This window comes from Eulemur rufifrons, unplaced genomic scaffold, assembly GCF_041146395.1.
Source record: "Eulemur rufifrons isolate Redbay unplaced genomic scaffold, OSU_ERuf_1 scaffold_81, whole genome shotgun sequence".
In the NCBI taxonomy this organism is placed as follows: Eukaryota; Metazoa; Chordata; class Mammalia; order Primates; family Lemuridae; genus Eulemur; species Eulemur rufifrons.
The window spans coordinates 917,709-939,960 of record NW_027182863.1 but is presented as its reverse complement, the minus strand read 5'-3'; the positions used below and the strand labels follow the sequence as shown (position 1 = coordinate 939,960).

At 49.6% G+C, this 22,252-nt stretch overlaps 1 long non-coding RNA gene across 2 annotated transcripts in view; it reads left to right on the top strand.

The window, feature by feature from the left end:
• Positions 1-13,371: 13,371 nt before the first annotated feature.
• Positions 13,372-22,252, top strand: part of LOC138379561 (uncharacterized) — an 81,092-nt gene continuing 72,211 nt past the window's right edge. Inside the window, exons 1-2 of one of the 2 annotated variants that reach the window (XR_011232255.1) lie at positions 13,372-13,584; positions 16,658-16,748. This is a non-coding gene — a long non-coding RNA (uncharacterized lncRNA). Of the gene's footprint in view, positions 13,731-16,657; positions 16,749-22,252 lie in introns of both variants that reach the window. The other variant, XR_011232254.1, reaches the window with a different exon arrangement.

Below are 22,252 nucleotides of genomic sequence, written 5' to 3'. Positions count from 1 at the left end.
GAGTTCAGAACCTGACAGACAGGGAGTGGGCCCGGCCCAGCCAGCTCCGGTGTGAGCAGAGGGCAGGGGAATGGGCACCCTTGAGAGCCGGCCTCCTGCGGGGACCTCTGAGCTCCCAGCTGTGCACAGGGACCCTGGGCAGGGAGCTGAGCAGGGCAATTAGGGACCTGGCCCTCCAGTGAACACCCCTGGCAACTGCTCGTGCCACTGGTAGAGCTGGTGTGATAGCGCCCCCCAAATTCGCGTCCACAGGAACCTCAGGATAGGAACTTATTTTAAAATAGGGTCTTTGTAGAAGTAATTAAGTTAATCATCTTGAGATGGGGGCCCCTAAATCCAGTGACAAATGTCCTTTTAACAGACACCCCAGGAGGAGGCCCCATGAGGACAGAGCAGAGGAGGAGTTGGCGGCCACAAGCCCAGGATGCAGGGAGCCACCAGACGCTGGAGACAAGGAAGGGTCCTTCCCTGGAGCCTCCAGGGGGTACATGGCCCTGGATGTCTGGCCTGCTGTCCTGAAGACAGGAAGCTCCTGTTGTTTAAGCCACCCGGTTTTCCAAACACAACTTCTGTGAAGAAGTTCGTTCACTGATGGCGAATCGGTCCTTAAAAACTGGAAGGTAAATCCGTGGAAGTTGTCCAGGTCTTGTCAATGGACCAAGAGCCCAGAGCAGGGTCAAAGGGCGCACTGGTCAGGTGGCCATGGCTGGTGAAGGGCCACTAATTCCCAAACCAGGGTCTAATTTTCCTAGCTGAGCAAGGCCCTATGCCTCTATTTTAGGTGATTTTCTAAGTGCAGACAGAGCTGACTGCCTGCTAGGAAATGACACACCTGCCATCTAAAATCAATTCCATTCGCAGAGAGTCAGGAATGGTCTTCATGAGCTGGCTGGCTCCTGGTGTGACACCGGGGCCCTGTCTGGGAGCGGTGCCAGGCTTTCTGGTGGCGCTGCATGGCCAGCCTGGTTCTCCTCTGGGCAGGGGACTGCCTTAGCTGCCTGGACGGTGACTGCCTGCCTGCTTGTCCTGGAATAATTCTGCTCCCGAAGCCAAGGCCACCTCTAGCTGTGATTCTATTGATAAAATCACTGAATTTATGTCAAGAGCACTTGTACTCATTTTGAAAAATGGACCACTGAGTCACCTTTTGAATAAAATGGTAAAAGGAACACAACCGGGTTGATCTTTTCACTACCTGGTTTATATTGTCAATACTAACTTCCAGAAGGCAAGTGCCCAGGGCTCCGTGGGCCACAAAGAAAGCCCAGCCAGCCACAATGGATGTAAAAAGAAACTGAGTCACAGGACTGGCCCGGTGTGACCCCACCTGCTCGCGCTCTGCTGCTCTGTGCCTTGCCTGCGCTCTGGAGGGGACTTCTCAGAACAGCAAGAGTTAGGGTCAGTCTGGGCGGCGGCTGCAGAAGCAGACTCCAGAGGGGCTGAGAGGAAGCTGAGGCCCGGCCACTGTGGTGGCCACACTGCCCCCAGGTTCCTGAGGTGTCAGTGCTGGTCCTCGCAGGCGGCATGGCCTGTTGGACACCAGCACCCCTCACCCCTTCTCCGGTTCAGCATCCAATCGTCCTCTGCTGCCTTTGTGGGTCTCGAGCGAGGGCCCGGGGCCACGGTGCCACCTGCAGACAGGTCTTAGCGCTTCTTGCTGCTCCGTCCCATCTCTGTGGCTGCCAATGATGTAACTGGTGCTCCTGGGCGTTCCCGGTGTCCGGGCATCCGTGGGCTGGATAACAGGCCAGTGAGGACAACCTTGGTGGGTGACTCGAGTGCTGGAACGTTCCACCTTCCCATCCTGATGCTCCCACGCAGGGACAAGGCATTGCCATGTGACCTGGCAGGGTCTCCTCTCGGCCCCCACAACCTGAGAAGGAGCAGCTGTCCTCGTTTTCTCACCTTAGGTCTGGGCGCAGGTGGCTCCAGCAGTCACCCCTGGCATGAGCCTGTTCTCAGCCCCAAGTGCGGTTCCTGGGGACTGAGGGCACTAAGCGGCTGGGTGCTGGGAGGCCTCTGTGGGCCAGGGAAGCCCTGCGCATCCATATCTCCTTCCGAGGGGCTGGGGGTGGAAGATGGCCACCAGCCGCCCCTGCCGCAGGCCCTGCCTGCCTGCCTTCCTCAGTTTCCCTTCCTGGAAGGCTCCTTGCCCGGACTCCCCTCTCCCGCCTGTCCTGTCCCGTCCACTGCCCACCCCTGGTCTCCAAGCGGGTCCAAGGCCACACCTGGTTCTGGCGAGCAGTGGGGTCCCGGGGTGTGCTCCCTGGCAAGGGCTGTCCTTGGGCGTGTGCAGATGTCCTGGGGACACCTGCTCGGGACACCAGCTCCGCCCTTCTCCTCTCACTTCCTCGGGAACAGTGAAGGAGACCTGCGGGGCTTCGTCCCTTTCAGCCTCCAGGTTGCCCAAACGAAGGGCCGGCACACCCGGCACCCTCGCGGGGCTGGGGCCTCACTGGGGTCCGAGACCCCGTCCCAGCGACCTTCTGGGCCAGCGAGCAGCCTGAGGCTGGGCCCCTGGGCTGGGCCCCTGAGGCTGGGCCCCTGAGGCTGGGCCCCTGGGCTGGGCTAGAGCTCAGCAGCCCTGCCGTGCCTGGCCCGTGGGTGGCCTGTGCCCGCAGGGGACAGCGCTGTGGCTCCTGCTGGGTGTGCGGGGGAGGCACAGACAGCCAGTGCCACTTTGTGCCACCCTGGAAATCTCTCCCTGTCTGGGGCAGCGGCCGTAGCCACGACAAGTGGCCACTCACATGGAGTGTCCCGAGGAGAGGCGGAGGAGTGCCCTGCTGTGACAGAAACACGAACAATGGCTCCAGGGCCACTGCGCTCAGCTGGACTCGGACAGAAGAGCTGAGAACGCCCGGTGTGGGGAGCTTGGTGCCGCCTGGGGCGCCCACAGCCTCTGAACGGCCTTTGTCCACTGCGCCTGTTCACTGGGGCCCTGGGGACCCGGGAAGCGCTGGGCTCGGGGACGCAGCACGGGGATGCGAGTTCTTCAGGGATGCCGGCCACTTCCTCCCACCAAGGGCAGTAGGGAGCCTCCCTTCCCCGACTCCAGACTGCTGTGGTCTTTCCATTCCACTGTCCCCAGGCCTCACTGTGACCACCAGGGGTCTCAAGAGCCCCGAGCAGCCAGGGCCCAAGCGCAGGTGCCTCTGTGAGCAGAAGGCCCTCCCCTTGCCCCCTGGCCAGGCCTCCCTCTCGGGCGCTGCAGCTGGCTTTGGACTTAGCTGGGGGCTGTTCCCCTCCTGTCCCCGTCTCCTCTCCTCTGCCCCCTGTCAGCTTCCAGGCCCTGTCTTAAGCCGCCATCGCCCCGCAGGGGAAGTCATGCCAGATCATCACCCTCCAGCAGTTCCAGGAGGCGCTGGAGAAGCTCCGCAAGAAGCGGTTCAAAGACAGGAGCCCCCGGGAGGCGGTCTGCGAGGTGCACCGGCTGGTTGAGGGCAAGGCGCAGGTCATCACAGGCGGGAGTGCAGTGGCACGAACACAGATCACTGCCACCTTGAACTTCCAGGCTGGAGTGATCCTCAGCCTCCCAAGTAGCTGGGACTACAGGCATGAGCCACCACTGCCAAATATTTTCATATGTGTGTGTACAGATGGGTCCTTGTTATATTGCCCCAGCTAGCCTTGAAACTCTTGGGCTCCAGGGAGCCTCCTGCCTCGGCCTCCCAAAATGTTGGGATCATAGGCATGAGCCAACATGCCCAGCCCAGCATAAGGATTATTTTGAGCTGATTATTTTGAGACACTGCAGACACAGGAGAAGCTCTGAAAACAGACCAGAAGTTACCTTTTTGTCAGGGAAATTTACGTCTGTGAAGGAGACCTACTTCCATTTGTAAACGTGTCTCCCTCTCATAGCAACAAGAGAAGGATGACTAAATCATGAGGGATTCTTAGCAATGCGGAAGGCACCACTTAAGTCTGAACAACAATGCTTGCTCTTCCTTACCTTGCTTTTCCTGGTTACCTCCCCACTACTGACCCCCATGACACCCATTCTTTCTTTGTTTCACTTGAAGATAGTATGTAAGCCTGAACTCAGAGCCACCTCTTGGAGATTTACTCATTTTTCCTGGCTGTTTCCTCCCATGCATACATAAAGAAAGCATTACTAAATTTTACTAGTGAAAGCATGGTAATGTAAAGTAAAATAAAACCCTAAGCCCCAAGCCAACAGAATGGACCCCTCTTGGCCAAGCAAACCTCAGAGAAACCTTACAACTGAGTTCCAGGAGTTTAGATACAATTCACAAGTATCTCTGTTTAAAAAAACAAACAAACAAAAAAACCCCCAGAGATCATAAGACTAATAAAACAGAATCCTTGTGACAATAAGATACTAAATTATTAACAGGACCCAATTCCAACTGTAACAGCAACCCTAACTCTGAAAACCCTAACCCCTAACCACAGGTTTTGCCACTAAGATCAGGGACAAAGCAAATATGCTCACTTTCACCTCTGCATTCAACATTATACTGAACAACAAATCTGGAGGTATGACATTACCTGACGTCAAATTATACTTCAAGGCTGTAGTAACCAAAACACCAGGGTCCTGGTGTAAAAAACTGTGACTAATCCAAGGGAACAAAATAGAGAACCCAGACATAAAACCATCTACCTAGCACCAACTGATTTTTGACAAAGCAGAAAACATACACTGAGGAAAGGAAGCCCTATTCAATAAATAGTGCTGGAAAAATTGGATATTCATATGAAGAAGAGAGAAACAGGATTGATCTCTCACTAAATACAAAAATCAATTCAAGATGGATTGAAGACTTAAATGAAAAGCATGAAACCATAAAAATTCTAGAAAAAAAGTAGGAAAAACATTTTAGGCATCAGCCAAGTCAAAGAATTTATGACTAACACCCCAAAGACAAACATAGCAACAACAAAAATAAATCAATGGGACTTAATTAAATTAGAAAACTTCTGCACAGCAAGGGAAATAATCAACACAGTGAATCCATAACCTACAGAATATGACAAAATATTTGCAACTATGCACCTGACAAAAGATGATATCCAGAATATGCAAAGACCCAAACAAATCAGCAAGAAAAAAATAACACCCTCATCAAAAAGTGGGCAAAAGACCAGAACAGAAGTTTCTGAGAAGAAGATAGACAAATTGCCAAAAAACATGAAAAACTGCTAAACATCGTTAATCACAGAGAAATGAAAATTAAAACTACAATAAGATACCATCTCACCCTAATCAGAATAGCCATTAATAAAAAGACAAAAAACAACAGATGCTGCCACAGAAGCATAGAGAAAGGAGTGCTGATACTCTGCTGGGTCTGCAAACTAGTAGAACCTCTATGGAAAACATTATGGGCAATCCTCAAAGAAAGAAATGTAGACCTACCATTCAATCCAGCAATCCCACTCCTGGGTAACTACCCAAAGGAAATGAAGTTATTTTATCCAAAAGACACCTGCACTCGAATGTTTAGCACAGCACACTTCACAATTGCAAAGATGTGGAATCAACCTAAGTGCCATTCAATTCATAAGGGGACAAAAATCTGTGTGTGTGTGTGTGTGTGTGTGTAGACACATATATGTATAAATATCATGGTGTACTACTCAGCCATAAAAAGGAATGAAATACCAGCCTGAGCAAGAGCGAGACCCAGTCTCTAAAAAAATAAAAATATTAGCCAGGCATGGTGGCACATACCTGTAGTCCCAGCTACTCAGGAGGCTGAGACAGGAGGATCACTTGAGCCTAGAGTGTGAGGTTGGAGTGAGCTATGATCATGCCACTGAACTCTATCCCGGCCACCAGAGGGAGAGCCTGTCTCTAAAAACAAAAGGGAATGAAATAATGTCATTTGCAGCAATGTGGGGGGAACTGGAGACCATTTCCCTAAGTGAACTATCTCGGGAATGGAAAACCAAACACCATGTGTTCTCACAAATAAGTGGGAGCTACTACATGGATACATAGAGGCACATGGCAATATAAAGGACATGAAAACCTAGAAGGGGGAGGAATGGACAGTGGGTGTAGGATAAAAACTTGCCCACATGAACACTATATTCTGATGACGGACACACCAACACCTCTGACTTCAGCACGACACAAGATAGCCATGTAACAAAAATACTTGTACCACCTTAATTAGTATTTTGAAAGAAAAAAATAAGATTGCACTGAAAGTTCTATACAGAACAATTAGAGAATGACGGGAAATAAAAGGCATCCATATGTGAAAGGAAAGTAAATCTATTCACAGATTCCAAATCACATCACCTTAAATATAGAAAATCCCAAAGAATTCAAAAAAATTATTTGAACCAGCAATCAAAAATGGATAAGTAACAGAACAACATTTCAGTACACAGAAATCCATTTTATTCCTGTACTCTGGTAATCAAGAACGTGCAAATAAAATTAAGACAAAAATTCCATTTGAATTATATCTACAAAAATAACCCACTCAGGAAAAAAATTAACAAAGGTGCAAGACCTGTACGTGAAAAATTCCAAAACATTATTGAAAAAAACTAAAGAAAATCTAAACAAATATCAAGACACTTCACGTTCATCGACTGGAGACTTAATATGTTTCAAGATGGCCATACTACACAGGTGATCCCAGCTGAGGGCCCTTTTACACGAGGCTCCTTTCTGATGAGACCCTTAAAGGTGACCCCCCCAGGTGAGACCCCTCTTAGGTGGGGCCATTTCAGCACAGGCCCCTCCCAGGGACCTCCCCGTTTTTCTGAAGGACACAGGACAGTGAGCCCATCTGACTTTCAATTTCCAGATCCTGGCTGGGAAGACGCTGAACTCGGAGTCTCACTGGCTCTCCTGCAAGGCCAGGAGGGCGAGTTCGCCGCCGTCCCCGCCCCGGTGAGCAGCGAGGGCTGCAGTGCCGGCGCGGGCCACCAGAGGGCGCAGCGCCCTTCATGTCCCGCGGCGGCTGTGCCCGCGGCGTGAGAGGACGCGGTGCCGCCACGTTAGCGTCGCCCCGCAGGCGCCGCCTCCATGGCGCCCGCCGGCCTGGCCTCCGACCCGAAGCGACCTCCTCATCCGCCCTGAGACGCGAGGCCCCGAGGGTGAGTGCGACCTTCCCGTCCGAGCCCCGCGGGCACCGCCTTCCCGTGCGCAGCCGCCTGCTGAGGGGCGGCCGGTCCTCAGAGACCCGGGAGGGGCTCCGTGGGGACATGTGGAAACGGGGCACCCGCACTCCCCACCCCACCGAGGTCCCCCACGCCCAGGACGTGGTGGCCACGGGTGTGACGTCCACGCGGTGGCCTCTCCGCCCCAATGGGGTAGCAGCCTCTGAGCTGGACGTGGGTCTGGCTCAGCCTCTGTGAGGGAGTTCGCTGTCCTCTCTGCGTCACTGGCAGGGCGTTCAGGTGGTTGTTCGTGAACGCAGTTTCCTGACAGTAATTCCATCCTTCCAGGGAACGTGGCGTCGCCGCGCAACGTCCTCTGTCTCCCGCCTTCAGAGTCTCCGGCGTCCTTGCCGTGTGAGGTCTGCTGCTTCACGGTAAGTCCTCCCGTGTGTTTCACCGTGTGTTTTGCAGCAGCCACACGCTCACAGCTCATCACCGTTAACCCCAAATCAGGGGTTCCATTCTTTTTAACAGTAGCCTTTCTGGTGAGTGTGAGTGGGTGTGTCATTGTCGTTGGAATTTGAATTTCGGACGACCTGTGACCTGGGCGTGGACTCTGAGCAGGTGCAGTTGCTGGTGTCAGGACGACCTGCGACCCTGGCCAGGACTCTGAGCAGTCACAGTTGGTGGAGTCTGTGAGGACAACCTGTGACCTGCGACCTTGGTGCAGAGTCCACACAGGCACAGTTGCTGGTGTCTGTCAGGGAGTGACCAGGAGGAGGGGGTCCCCCTCTCAACCATGGGGTGCGTCCCCTTGCACCTCCTGGGCCGCTCCCCTGTCCAGGCCGCCTGTAGCGACACAGGACTGTGTGAGGTTGGCACGGGCCTGGGGCTGGGTGCAGGTTGCTCTTGTGAATTCAAGTGCAGTTTGCGGAAGACCCTTCCATACAAAACAGGAAAGGAGCCCTTCTACCTCCAGTTTTGGAGGTTTTGAACGCAACTCACCTCCCTCAGTACAGAACATAGGGTAGATGTAGCCACATTCCCGACGCACGAGCTCAGGGGAGCTCAGAGGAGTGAGACTTTAGGGTGGAAGACAGGAGCCTCTATGTGTCCAGAAATGACTGAGGTACCCTGTGTGGGCAGGGAGAGCCAACCCCGGTGTCCTGCCGCCTTCCTCCTGCCTCCCACAGCTCCCGCTGGAAAAGCCTCCTGGCCCACAGCAGCAGCAGGGGCTCCGGCCATCACACACAGGCTCCACACCTGATAAGAAGGAAGAGACGGGTAACGGCTGCTCCACCCTTCCAGGTCAGCCCAGGAATTCCAGTGGCCCTCTGCTCATCACTTAGTCCTGTCCCCACCCTGGGATGTGCAGGAGCCAGGGAGAAAAAGCCTTCTTAGATGCCCTGCCCAGTGAGATCCTGATCTCTGACAGAAAAGGAAGAAAGACATGCATTAAGGGAACCTAAGTGGCTGTCACAGTCTCCCACAAATTGGGACTCCTGGGAGAGTCCCCAGAAGATCTGTGGTCTGTAGCCCAGGCCCCCCAGGTATTTAGGCAACCTGGGACATCCCACACATGAGCCCCGGTCCGTGGGCCAGTTCTGCCAAGGTGATTTAGGAAACCTGATACATCCCACAGATGAGCTCTGGTCTGTAGTCCAGTCCCCCCAGGGATTTAGGGAACCTGGGACAGCCCACAGATGAACCCTGTTCTTTAATCTGGCCCCCCCCACGGATTTAGGGAACCTCGGACAGACTAGAGATGAGCCCTGGTCTGTACACAGGTACCCCCAGGGATTTAGGGAAACTGGGACAGCCTACAGATGAACCCTGGGGTGTAGACCAGTCCCCTAAGGGATTTAGGGAGCCTGGGACATCCCACAGATGAGCTCTGGTGTGTAGGCTAGTACCCCCAGGGATTTAGGGAACCTGGGACAGCCCACAGAGGAGCCCAGGTCTGTAGACAGTCCCACAGTGATTTCAGCAACCTGGGCCACCCGACAGAGAAGCTTTGGTGTGTAGACAAGTCACCCCCAGGGATTTAGGGAACCTGGGACATCCCAGAGAGGTGCCCTGGTTGTAGGCCAGACCCCCAGGGATTTTGGGGACCTGGAATAGCTGTAGTCTGTAGGGTAGTCCCCCAAGAGATTTAGGGAACCTGGGACGTCCCTCAGGTGAGTCCTGGTATGTAGGCTAGTCTTCCCCAGGGAGTTTGGGGACTGGGCCAGCCCACAGGTGAGCCCTGGTCTGTAAATTAGTCCCCAAGGTATTTGGGCAACTTGGGACATCCCACAGTTGAGCCTTTGTCTGTATGTCAGTTGCCCCCTCCCCCTCCCCACCCCCCGCCGTGATTTAGGGAACCTGGGACGTCCCACACATACAGGCCGGACCTCCCCAGATGTTTAGGGAATCTGGGACGTCCCACAGATGAGCCCTGGGCTGTAGGCCAGTCCTCTCAGCGATTTGTGGGACTTGGGACAGCCCACAGAGGAGCCCTGGTTTTTAGGCCACTCCCCAACAGGGATTTAGGGACCCTGGGACAGGCCACAGATGATCCCTGGTCTTTAGATCAGTCCTCCCAGGTATTTAATGACCTGGGACATCCCAAGGATGAGCCCTGGTCTGTACACGAGTCCCCCCAGGGATTTAGGGAACCTGGGACATCCCAGAGGTAAGCCCTGGTGTGTATGCCAGTACCCAAGGGATTCAGGGAACCTGGGACATCCCACAGATGAGTCCTGGTCTGTTGGCCTGTGCCCTCAGTGATTTAGGGAACCTGGGACAGCTCTGGTCTGTGGGCCAGTCGCCCCAGGGATTTAGGGAACCTTGGACATCCCACAGATGAGCCCTGGTCTTTAGGCCAGTCTGCCCCAGGGATTTAGGGAGCTGGGCCAGCCCACAGGTGAACCCTGGTGTGTAAATCAGTCCTCAAGGGGTTTGTGCAAGCTGGGGCAGGCCACACCTGAGCCCTGGCCTGTAGGCCTGTCCCCCCCTTGAATTTAGACAACCTGGGACAGCGCAGAAATAACCCTGGTCTGTAGGCCTGTCCTCCCCAGTCATTTAGGGAACCTGGGACAGCCCACAGAGGATCCCTGCTTGTAGGCCAGGCCCCCAGGGATTTTAGGAACCTGAGGCTGCCCAGAGATGAGCTCTGGTCTGTAGACCAGTCCCTTCCAGGGACTTAGGGAACCTGGGGCAGCGCTCAGATGAGCCCTGCTTTGTTGCCCAGTCCCCCCTGCCGGAATTTAGGAAACGTGGGACAGCCATCAGATGAGACCTGGTCTGTAGGCCAGTCCCCCAAAGGATTTAGGGAACCTGGGACAGCATACAGATGAGCCCTACTCCGTTGGCCAGGCCCTCTGGCATTTAGGGAACCTGGGACATCCCACAGATGAACCCTGTTCTGGAGGCCTGTGCCCCGCCTCTAGGGATTTAGGGAATCTGGGACATCCCAACAGTTGAGCCCTGGTCTGTAGGCCAGACCCCAAGGGATTTAGGGAACCTGATGTTGCCCAGAGATGAGCCCTGCCCTGTAGGCCAGTCCCTTCCAGGGACTTAGGGAACTTACACAGCCCACAGATGAGCCCTGCTCTGTAGACCAGTCCCCAACCCTGGGATTTAGAGAATGTTGGACAACGAACAGATGAGCCTTGGTGGGGCTGCCATGTCCTGCGTGAGAAGTGGGGACCCGTTCTCTGCAAGAGGGGAGATGGGGCCAATGCATCCCACCCACTGTTAGAAGAGGCGGGGCCACAACGCGCTGCTTGAGAGGAGACAGGGACTCTTGCCCTGAGTGAGAGGAGGTTTAGCCAATGCACTCTCAACACCGTTAGAGCAGGCGGGGCTGCCGCGTCCTGCCTGGGGGTGGTGTGATGTCCTCGCCCTATGGGGCAGGAGGCGGGGCTCCTGAGCCATGCCTGGGAGGAACTGGGGCCCCCATGCCCTACGGGAGAGGAGGTGGTTCTCCGTACCCTGCCTGAGGATGTGGGGACCCGAATCATGTGTGAGAGGAGGGGGAGCCATGTGCCTGCATCAGAGGAGGCACGGCACCTGCGAACTGGTTAATATGAGGCGACCCTCCCTGCCCTGCGTGAGAGAAGGAGGGGTTGCTGTGTCCTGCGTGAGGACAGGAGGGGCCAATGCACCTCCCCCCACAGAAGAGGGGGGCCCTGTGCCCTGAATCGGAGGAGGCGGTGCCGCCATGCCCTGCGTGACAAGAGGCTGGACACCTGCTCCGTGCTTGACAGGAGGCGGCCCTCCATGCCCTGTGTGAGAGGAGGTTGGGTGGTTGTGTCCTGCGTGAGGGGAGGAGGGGCCAATGCGCCCCCGCCCCACAGAAGAGGAGGGGCCCCATGCCCCGCATCGGAGAAGGCGGTGCTGCCATGCCTTGCCTGAGAGGACGCGACCCACCTGCGCCCTGCTTAACAGGAGGCGGCCGTCTGTGCCCTGGGTGAGAGGAGCAGGGGCCAACGCGTCCCACCCACTGTTAGAAGGGGCAGGGTCACAACGCCTTGCTTGAGAGGACGCGGGGCCCCTTGCCCAGAGTGAGAGGAGGTTAAACCAAGGCACCCCCCGCCCCCGCCATTAGAGCAGGCAGGGCTGCCTTGACCTGCATGAGGGGAGGTGGGATGGCCACGCCCAATGGGGGAGGAGCCAGGACTCCTCAGCCAATCGTGGGAGGAAGTGGGCCCCATGCCCCACAGAAGAGGAGGTGGAGTCCCCTACCATACATGAGAGGAAGTGGGGTCCCGAATCCCAAGTGACAGGAGGTGGGGCTGCCGTGCCCTGCGTGAGAGGAGGGGCCAAGCCGTCCCACCCACTGTTAGAGGAGGTGGAGCCACAACGCCCTGTTACAGAGGAGGCCGGGCCCCTTGTCCAGAGTGACAGGAGGTTTAGCCACTGCAGCCCCCCACCGTTAGAGCAGGCGGGGCTTTTGCACCCTTCATGAATGGAGGTGGGATGGCCACGCCCTATGGGGGAGGAGTCAGGATTCCTGAGACAATCCTGCGAGGAAGTGGGGCCCCCTTGCGCCACGGAAGAGGAGGTGGGGCTACGTACCCCAGATAAGAGGAGGTGGGGGCCCGAATCCAGCGTGAGAGGGGTGTGCCTGCCATGCCCTGCATGAGAGAAGGACGGGCCAATGCGTCGCCCACGCTGGTAGAGCAAGTGGGGTCACAGCGCCCTGTTTGAGAGGAGGCAGGGCCGCTTGGCCAGAGTGACAGGAGGTTTAGCAATGCAATCCCACACCGTTAGACCAGGCGGGGCTGCCGTGCCCTGCGCGGGGGGAGGTGGGATGGCCACGCCCTATGGGGGAGGCGCAGGGACTCCTGAGCCAATCCTGGGAGAAAGTGGGGTACCCATGCCCCGTGGAAGAAGAGGTGGGGGCCAGAATCCAGCGTGAGAGGAGCAGTGGCTCCCGTGCCCTCCGTGAGAGGAGGAGGGGCCGTTGCGTCCCATACACTGTGAGAGGAGTTGGGGCCACAACGCTGTGTTTGAGAGGAGGCGGGGCCGCTTGCCCAGAGGGAGGGCGGTTTAGCCAATGCACCACCTCCACCGTTAGAGCAGGCGGGGCTGCCAGGCCCTGCATGAAGGGAGCTGGGATGGCCACGTCCTATGGGGGAGAAGCCGGGAATCCTGAGCCAATCCTGGGAGGAGGTGGAGCCTCCATGCCCAGCGAAAGAGGAGGTGGGGTCCCGTAGTGTCTTTCCCATGATTCTCAGGTAGGCCCCCTGTGGACGCCTGAAACCAGGATACTATCAAACCTTACTTATACTATGATTTTTTTCCCTACACATACATGTTTATGATGAAGTTTAATTCATAGATTAGGCATAATAAGAGATTTACAACAGTAATAAAATGGAAGAATTATAACAAAATACTATAACAAAAGTTATGTGAATGTGGTCTCTCTCTCTCAAAACAACTTACTGTACTGTACTTGCGTATTTTCAGACCTCACTTGACTGCTGGTAACTGAAACTAAGTATAAGTACATATGCCCACTGATAACGAGAGCAAGACATTTTAGCTGAAAGGTCTTCCTTCCAAACTCCTAGGAGAAAGGACAAGAGGGAAAATATGTGAGCATTATAAAAGTATGCTTATCGCTGATACTTCCTTAAACCACAGGTGTACGGGATCTCCTCCCGTTAGATGTCAGATACAGACTGGCTGACTTTGATAGACAACCTACTTGGAACGCAGATTTGGGGTGACCTTGCCAAATTGGTAACGGCTGATCCTGTTCTTGTTGCAGTGCTGTTTGCATATGCACGGATGGGAATGTAGCACCTGTCTGCAATTCCTCTTGACCACGGATTAAAAAGATATTAAAACCAGGTGGCCGGTTTTGTTGCCTGCAGAACCAGCGGCGCTAGGACCGCGGAGGCCGGCTGCCGCCTTGGCGCGTGTGGGGACAGAGGGCGCCTGCGGCTGCGCAGGAACGTGCTGAAGCGGCTGCGGCAGCGTCGCGGGAGCCGGGAGGGAGCGGAGGTAGGAGCCGCGTGCAGGGCTCCGGGGGTCACAGCCTATCCGGGCGGCCGGGCGGCAGGGAGGAGCGGCCCGCGGGGACGCCAACTGTCCCGGCGACGGCGCTTAACTTCCCGCCTGGCCGCGGCCGCCGCTGGCGAGGACACACAGTAAGTGCGGGCGGCGGGTCCCCGCGGCGTCCTCTGAGGCGGCGCCGCCAACATGGCGCCCCCCGGCCCCCCCCCCGCCCGTCCCGGCTGAGGCCCCAGAGGCGACGGAGCCGGAGAACAATGGCGGGGAAAGCCCGGGGGCGCGGGGCGGAGGCCCGGGAGGACGGCGCGGGGCCTGCTCGGGCCGGGAAGCCGCGGAGTCGCGTGAGCACGCCCGCCCGGCCAGGCCTCGGGCCCTGCGCGGTGGGGCCGGCGGCAGTGCGGGCCCGGCGTGCGGAGCGCGGAGAGGAGCGGACGCTTGGCGGGCTCCGGGCGCCGTGGGCGGTGGGAGCCGCGGCGCAGGGTCGGGCCGAGGCCAGGCGGGGTCCGTGCGTGTCCCGGGGGCTGCGGGCAACCCCGGGAGCGAGGCCGCCGCTGCCTCAACGGGTCCTCGCGGGCCTCCGGGACTGTCCTGCGGGGTCCGCCGCCGCCTCCCGCCGGAGCTCTGGGGAGAAGCTGCCGGGCCGCGCCGGGACGAGGGGGCTCCTTGGGGGCGGCCGGCCGCGAACTTTCCTTTGCTCTGTCCTGCCTCGCGCTTTTCTCCAGAGCCAGGTTGTGGAGGCGCTTGCGGGGTGTGTGTGTGTGTGTGTGTGTGCGCTTTGCGGGGTGTGCACAGCACCTGGTGTTTCACACGGCGCCCTGTGCGGGGTCATATGTGGTATGTACTCAGAGTCATGCTGTGTGTACACGGCATCCTTGTCACTTAAGCTGTGTATGCAGGACCGAGTGTCATATGCAGTATTGCACAGTACCCTATGCTATATACAGTGTGTACATAGTACCTAGTGTCATGTACTGTGTGTACACACTGTCCTTGTCACGCTGTGTATGCAAGCGCTACCTGTTGTCTTATACAGTGTATACGAAATACTTGGTGTCATAGACAACGGTGTATACGTAGTACCGCATGTCATACATGGTGTGTAGGGAGTATTCTTGTCCTTAATCCCTTACCAACATTTTTACTAGGAATTTTCACAAGAAGTAAAAAGTAACTGATTTGAGTTCAATGTCTACTTGTATCTCTCATATATTAACTTTGAGTTACTTACTTGCAGTGCCACTGTCACATTTCAAAACAAGTATGAATCTGCTTTGGCGCGGAGACTCTGTGCAGAGGTTGCACTGCAGGTTGTCAGTGTTTTGCCCCCCAGTAGTCTTGGTTTTTGAAATGTTTTGGTGTCTACGATTTTATAACACAGATGAGTTACAATAATATGTATTAATATCATGTATTGTCCGTCTACTGTGTATCAGCCACTGTGCAATTATTTACAAACATTATCTCACTTAAAACCCTTACGTATTATCTTAAAAGCTTAGCAGTCCTCCTTTAAGTTATAGAAGGTTCCCCTCCTTGTAGCACACCCCTCATCCCATCTCGTTGCATGACAAACAGAAAAACACACACACAAGAGAAGGGGGTGAATCAGATGTTTTCAGAGAGAATGTGATCCGTGTCACATGAAAGTTTGAGAATCCCTGGAATAAGAGGTAAATGATAGAAATGAAAATAATGGGAGAGAGATAAGACTCTAAATCTAAATACTCAATAAAATAGTCTTTTTGAGTAATCATGGCTTAACTTTAATTTTTAAAACATATACAGAAATGAAGTATTGCTTTAAAGAAAGAGCTTATGTGTGTGTAGGTACCTGCTGTTATGTTTTTTTCTGTAGGAAATTCATAAAAAGTTACTTAGTTTGTATTGTGAAAATGCTATACGAGCTTTAATATCAAAATTAGTTACAAATGGAAAGAAATAGTCTATAACATAAAAATTATTTGGAGTTTTCTTAGTATTTGTATAATCCATTACATACTTTAGGAGGGAAACTTAGGAAATTAGATATTTAACTCAATTCAACAAATAATCTAATTAGATATTTAATCTTTCTTTTTTGTATACTTTCTATTTCAGAGTAGTATTCTGATTTTTAACTCAGGTTTCTTTTAAGGGAAATTTAGCATCTTGGAATATATTTTCACAATTAAGGTGCAAGGTAAGATCTTTTAAATGTGTTTGATCAGATAGCAATAGAAATACCCTTATGTGAAAACACTGAAGCAATTTATTCACACTATTAAATCATTGTAAAGTTGCATTTGCACTGGGTATGTGGCAGATTTCACTTAAAGTTGGTAACATCAGCAATTGTCCAGACTGTTTGCTCCATAAATGGCTAAAAGTTTGTCTACTTTTATGTAAAGTTAAAAAGAGAAATGATGAAGGTAATAGAATACTGTTGCATCAGAGTTTTGAAGGAGTCATATAGACTGTTATCTATATGTTCTTCAGAAATGAGAGTGATACATTTCCAGATCACATTATCTTATATGTTAGTTGGAAAATGTGTGTTGCTGAAAACTTGTACACAAAGTTTTATTTTTTAAACTGAATAATAAGTATAGTAGGTAAGCTAGTTTTATTTTAAATAAATGCTTTTATAGTTCAAGTTACTTCATAATTAAATCTGTTTCATAAAATCACATTAAAATTGCATTTTTTGTACAAGTAGAATATATGCAATTTTAATGTCTTAACTTCATTTATTAATACATTGTTATTTATTGAAACTCTGCTATGTGCCATACACTTGCTAGGTGCTGAGGTGAACAAGATAAGAGAGTTCTTGGCATTGCAGAGTTTATAGTTCAGAGTAACACAATTACTGAAGGAAGCACAATAAAGTGTAACAGAAGAGAGTAAGTCCAGGGTACTGTGGAACAGAAGCTGAATTAAGATACATTGTATTTGAGTTAAAATTACTTGTGAGGTGTTAGCACTGATGATTTAAAATTTATTCTAATTTGTAACTTTTTTACTGTATTAACCACCTGAGGGTTTTTAAAATCAACTTACTTTTTTTTTTTTTTTTTGGCTACAGTGCCCTGGCATCAGCCTAGCTCACAGCAACCTCAAATTCCTGGCCTCAAGCAAACCTGCTGCTTTAGCCTCCTGAGTAGCTGGGACTACAGGTATGTGCCACCATGCCCGGCTAATTTTTTCTATATATTTTTAGTTGTCCAGCTAATTTCTTTCTATTTTTGGTAGAGCTGGGGTCTCGCTCTTGCTCAGGCTGGTCTCGAACTCCTGACCTCTAGCAATCTGCCCATCTCAGCCTCCCAGAGTGCTAGGATTAAGGCATGAGCCACCACTCCTGGTCTACAAGCAACTTTCTTATGTTAATTTTTTACAGTACTCTGTTAAAAAGTAGACCTGTATTAAATATCAAACATATATTATGTTCTCCAGATATTATCTGGGCATTTAAGTGAAAGGTAGACCCATTTAAAAGTTTTCAGTGTTGGGTTTTTTGTTTTTTGTTTTTGTTTTTTTCCTGGTTTGGTCAGCTTGTATGTTAAGTAAATTTAAAATATAATTTAAAGAATGTAGGATCTTCTTTCTTAGTTTAAGCATTTATCATATGGACATAAAAGCAAGATATACAAATATTTTTCAATGATTTCTGTTGAGAGTTTGTCACATTAATTCTCATAAGTGGGATTAAAAATACTACTTAAAAAATTTAGTTAGATACTATGGTTTATAGCAAGAGAATCTGACTTACATACATTTTAATTTGACTATGCACATTAGATCACTTTGCAAGTCCACTTTGCAAGCAGTTTCTAGCAAGCTAGGTTTTATCACAAACAGTGCCTGTGGCACTACCATTTTTTTTAAAGATGTCCATCATTGAGCATCTTCCATACTAGGCAGTGTACATTTTCCATTTAGTCTTCACAACAGCATCATGAGGGGAATGTTGTTATAATGATTTTATAATAAGGGAAGAAACACAGTTAAATGGCTGGTACCCAAGTTCACACAGACATAATCAAATTGGTTTCAATCCATAGGTAAGACTACCAAACCTGTGGTATGTTATGCTATTCTGTCTCCCTAAGACCCATCAACCTCTTGGGTCTTTGTACTGATATGCCTTCATGTTCCCAATGTACCTTTATAAGTCTCCAAAAGTATGTAATATTAACAGAATATAAAAACTATGCTCATTCTACCTACAAAAGCAGGAGGTGGAAAGGCAGGGATATTAGGAAACTCCTGGTAATCAAAACATTCCATATATAAAGTTCTGGTTAATTCCAATTTCACTGGTGATGATAGCTGGCAATCAAAGAACAAATGTGGATAATTGGCTCATTTTTGTGCTGTCACTATGGTAGCTCATGTTATAAAGATAACTTGAGGCAGGAGCAGTGGAGGTGGGGAGACCTATGATCTTTATTTTAATACTTATGTAATGGAGAAAAATGTTTGAAAACACTTGGAATTAACTCCAACATTAAAGCATTCTTGTCTTCAAAGGGGAAGTCATTGTCTTGAGGAATCTTTTAACATACTTTCTCCTGGATAAGTTCAATTTACATTGAAATAGCTAATTTCTTAAAAGCTGCAGTAAATTTTAAGGCTTCAGAATTCCATTAGGTGTGCACTGTCATCTAAAATAAAATACCATTTCATGAGAAGCATGTGGTGAAGAGAGTAACAGATCGAGTGAGTTATAGCATCCACAGATCCAGATCATCCTGATAGCCATCCACAGTAATGTTCCAGTGGGTTATTAAATATGATTTTCTCATATTTGATAGCTATGGAAAGATTTTAGAAAAAAAATTTTTTTAAGGAAGGCTAAGTATAGAGAGGCTCTCTCAACTTGAAAGCTATTATGAATTTTTTAGTTTTCTCTTTTTGTAGATTCTTGATTTATCTGCTTATTGTTTGTTTTTCTATCTCAAAAGTGCATCTGAAAAATTCTGTTTGAGAGAGCAAGTCCTTAATTTTCAATTGAATTTTGACATGGGGCCCTTCCCCAATTAATATAAAATATGCTTATTTTAACTGCCTGGTCAAAAAATAAGAATAATTTATTTGGGATTTCCATTGATGTCAAATTTAATAGGTTTTGGGATGAGGTGTATTTACCATTAGAGATGTTATCTTTTTAAATTATAGACAATATAAAGTCTGAAGTAATTTTTTTCTACTGTACTTATAATTTATCATTTCTCTTATATGTTTGGAAATATCAAGTTTAATATCATTTAATATCAACATACCTGAAACGTTTCTTTTGAAATACCTACTTATTTACCACTCTTCACATATATGTTCTACACAATCTTAAGAAGCCTCTTACTTGTGATTAATATTCATGTTGGTTTGTTTCAGGCAAGAAACTGCCATTTGAATCATTTGAAAGTTTTTACTGTTTTTAAGGACTATTCAAATAAAACTAGTTTTAGTCCCAGTTACTTTCAAGTGACTTAAAAGCCAAACGACAAGCATTCTAATATAAAGTTGGACTTTCTCTTGGTTCACCTGCATTTTTAGACAAATGCTGATGAAAAATGTACTATTGTAAGCCTTAGTTACAGCAGTATTTGTATCATATTGTTTTAAATGAATTATTTGGGATTTTAGGTGACGGTGCTACACAAGTCACATGAGGAAGAAACAATATTTAGCATGCTGGTTCTCAATCATGAGTGAGCATCTAAATTGCTTTTTAAATTTTTTTTTTTTTTTTTTTTTTTTTTTTTTTTTTTGTTGAGACAGAGTCTCACTTTGTTGCCCAGGCTAGAGTGAGTGCCGTGGCGTCAGCTTAGCTCACAGCAACCTCAGACTCCTCGGCTTAAGCGATCCTACTGCCTCAGCCTCCCGAGTAGCTGGGACTACAGGCATGCGCCACTATGCCCGGCTAATTTTTTTCTATATAGATTTTTAGTTGTCCATATAATGTCTTTCTATTTTTAGTAGAGACGGGGTCTCGCTCAGGCTGGTCTCGAACTCCTGACCTTGAGCAATCCACCCGCCTCGGCCTCCCAGAGTGCTAGGATTACAGGCGTGAGCCACCGCGCCCGGCCTGCTTTTTAAATTTTTAAAAAAACATTAAACCAGAATCTCTGGGGATGGATCTAAGCTCTAAGTTTTAAAAGTTACACTTTTTTAAATGTTTCACATTTCAAATTTTTTATTTTTCTAAGTGGTATTCATGCTTTCTTTTTAAATATTTCTTTTTGGAATAGATTATAGAAAATGGTGTACCCTGGGCCCTTTAGCTCTAAATCTCAGAAATTCTCTTTCAAGAATCAGATCAATTAAGTTTCCTGGGGAAAAAAAGACGATAATCAAAACAATCTGGGGGACAAAAACACAACCTGAAAAATAAATGCGTCCTGGAAGAAAGCCTTAAGTCTTTTCAGGTTCCTCAGAAATGCTACCGTGTTGCTAGGTAAGATGGATATCAAAGGTATCATTGGCTGATGTTCCCCGGTGGGCTCAGATATAGCTGTAATCACAGGTAAATATGTACCATATCTTGAGGTAGGTAATATTCAGGAGATAGGCTGACGTCCAGTTTGAATGTCTGGGCGTTCCAGTAACTGGACTGAAAAGCAGCAGCATGGTGTTCCTGCCCCTTCTGCCCTCAGTGCTCTGGATTTCTCATAATCCTGTAGGAAAATCAGAAAAGCTTGGAAGCCTTTCCCTAGGGCAGTCGGACCAACCGTCTTGGGGTCACATCTGCAGTCCATGGTGAGACAACCTGAGAGAGTTTTCCGGGCTGTGCCCTGCTCTCTGGCCAGCCCCCTCTTTTCCCTGGCCTCTGTCTGGGTTTCAGATGATTCTTCCTGTTCCTTCAGGTTGGGGGTGGCATTTCCACCTACAGGTTGTTCAGTGGGTATGGCCATCCAGAGGAGGAGATTCAGAGTCTTTCAGCTGAGTTCTAGAAGATTATGACTTACTTCCTTTGTCCTGGGAAGAAGTCCTTGAGCTGCAAGACCCATCCACAGCAATAGATTCAAAGCCTTTGGGCTGAGTATGAGGAGAGTAGGACTTAATTCCTTTGTTCTGGGAAGAAGTCCTTGAGCTGTAAGACTTACTGTGGCTTCAGCCACTACCGGACAATATCTGTGTTCACTCCTTGCTAACTGTATTTCTCACACAAGCATTTTGAGGCTTCATAGTGATCCTAGGACCTAGGCAGTTGTGATAATTTCCACAGGTTTCTTTAATTCCTCTGTAATATAGGTTCATAATTCTCCACCAGTTTCACAAAAGTCAAGGTGCATGGCAGATTGGTTTTAAAGGAAGAGGGACATCTAGGAAGTGACAGGAAAGCCTCCCTGGGCCTGGTACTGTTGACAGGGTGTTAAGCAGAGTCTGGTCCGTGTTCTTTTTTTTTTTTTTTTTTTTTTTTGAGACAGAGTCTCACTCTGTTGCCCGGGCTAGAGTGAGTGCCGTGGCATCAGTCTAGCTCACAGCAACCTCAAACTCCTGGGCTTAAGTGATCCTACTGCCTCAGCCTCCCGAGTAGCTGGGACTACAGGCATGCACCACCATGCCCGGCTAATTTTTTGTATATATATATTTTTTAGTTGTCCATATAATTTCTTTCTATTTTTAGTAGAGACGGGGTCTCACTCTTGCTCAGGCTGGTCTCGAACTCCTGACCTCAAGTGATCCACCCGCCTCGGCCTCCCAGAGTGCTAGGATTACAGGCATGAGCCACGGCGCCCGGCCTGGTCCGTGTTCTTTATTTGCTTCTCCCACTGTGTGACACGGTCCTTCCCCAGGTGGCTGGATTCCCAGTGGTGTCAGTGTTCTGTCTTCTCAGTTTACCTCGGGGGAGAACACACAAAGTTCTGTGTTTTTAAAGTGTGTTCAGTCAAATTTTCTAAATACGCATAATTTTCTCAGTTTCAGATTATCCGATACAGTCAAGAATTATATTCTTAATTGCTGCTGTTAGAATTGCATTTTAAAGAGAATATTTTTATAAAATTTGATCTTGAACAGAGTAGAAAATGTTAGGTGGTTATACTATTGTGAGTCAGTATTCTTAAGTAGGTACCATTTCATACAATTATCCTAAATATTGTAAATAGTAGGAAAAGAAAAGAATCTGAAGTATGAATCACAGAAAATAATTGCCTTTGAAAAATACGAATTCTCTGAAAAAAGGCTAAACCGAAAATTGGCCACTTCAGTCTCTGGTCTCTGTCTCCGCACCTCAGTCCTCAGGCTCCTTTTGGAGTCTCCGTCCCTGCACTGTGGCCTGAGAACTGCTTCCAGGCAGTGAACTGGTGATATCTTAAACATAGAGTTTACATTTGGAAGAGCAACACACCAGTAAAGTATAACTAAGTATGTTCAGTTACCTTACATTTTAAATATCTGTACTCTACATTCTGGGTATGTTTTGGTGTATATGGGGATGGATTTTATACTTTCTCAAGCCTTACACTTTAAGTAGACATTATATCACTTAGGAGAATGGCACTTTATTGTGAGAAAGGACAAAGGCTGAAACAGTCTAATGAAGTGCATTGTGTTCACTCTTGTTTCTCTTCCTTTTTTATGGAACCCTGCTCCTTAGATGATGTAATGGTCACTAGTTACCTTGCTCATCCTATCTTCAAAGATAGTGAAGGGGAAAGTTCGAGAAATGTCATTG